A 1,518-nucleotide genomic window follows, 5' to 3' on the forward strand; every position below is an offset into this window, starting at 1 on the left:
ATATTAGCGTTTATTGTAATGCCTCTAGTGGTCCAAATGATCAGATGAAGATCCACAAAGCTTACTTGGAAGAAAAAAAAGGTAATAAGCATTTTTATCAAAACCATGACAGATGATTTTAAATGTGAGATCTAAGACTTTTGGTTATCAATTAGAATAAGCAGAATGTGCTCTTCGATCGACTTCAAAGAGATTAGCTTCTAGAAGATGTTTTAAATGTCAGACTACAGGACACACACACACAGGATAGGAGGGTTGGTGGTCTGCACAGTCACATTTGTTTCAGATTTCATCAGCGTAAACAAAGCGAGGCAGGCAGACTCACTGGGGCCTCGGTAAATCAGGCCCACACACACACACACACACACACACACACGGTGATTAGGTTGTTTTATGAGTGCATCTTCAACTCTACAACCAAGCTTGATTGCTGCTTCATTTTTTCTTTAGTTTGGTGTGTGAGTGTGTGTGTCGCCACAATTAAATGTCGTCCGCCAAAAATGGATCTCATAAAAATAAATAATAATAATATATATTTTTATTATTTTGGTGGTCTAATGCAGGGGTTCCCAACCTTTTTTCCCAAGAGCCCCCCCAAATGACTCCTGTTGGAAGTAGTTCCCCCCCCCACACACACACATAGGGGGGAGGGGGGGGGGGGCGCGCAACAGCAGGGATTAAAGTTTAAAAGTCTCAAAATGCTACAACTACTGTCACAAACTGGATGAATGTGAAGTATGTTGTTAAAGGAGGATGAAAGCATAATTAAGGAGCACTATAGGAGTGACTTTGATGGTTATTGGACTCAGGATTCATTCGGATTCCCGCTATGAAGAAATTAAAGGACGGCGCAAGTGGAAACAATTCACAAAGGGATTAAAGGTTTAAAACACATTCTCAAAGTAAGCCGGATTTTGCCGGTGTGTTTATGTGGATTCAAAAGTAAATAATCTACAAAATGGAGGAGACCGATCTGATCGGAGCAACTGTGACAAATCATCCAACTGAAACCGGCATGGACAATGACTGTGTTTTAAAAATGCGCTTATCCAGAAAAGCCCGGTTTGGACACTTTACGGGCAGAAGAAACATTTCTATTAAAGAAAGAATTATACATTTCTGTGTTTTTATGCCTTTAATACTAACTTGAATTTTTGTTAAAACTAATTAATCAATTATGTTGTATATTTTATTGTAATGTAGAGACAAGGCTTTTAGTGACAATCATGTATTGCTTTACAATTATATGTAACAAAAAGAAAAGTCTAAATATGATATTTGGCCTCAAATCATCTGAGGCCTGGCGCCCCCCCTGCGATCGGCGTATATGTTTTTTACTATAATGGAGCTCTGTGGCCCAAAGGAAGTAGATGTGTTAGTCTCCAATAAGAAAACTATAGAATATCACCAGAATCTTTATCTAAAACTACTTTATAAAAAGGACTAAAATGGCTTCTTCTTGATCTTGCTGAGGAAGGTGTCATTGCTAACAGAATTAAAAACACAGCAACACCAGGC

Source organism: Gymnodraco acuticeps, unplaced genomic scaffold (genome assembly GCF_902827175.1).
Source record: "Gymnodraco acuticeps unplaced genomic scaffold, fGymAcu1.1, whole genome shotgun sequence".
In the NCBI taxonomy this organism is placed as follows: Eukaryota; Metazoa; Chordata; class Actinopteri; order Perciformes; family Bathydraconidae; genus Gymnodraco; species Gymnodraco acuticeps.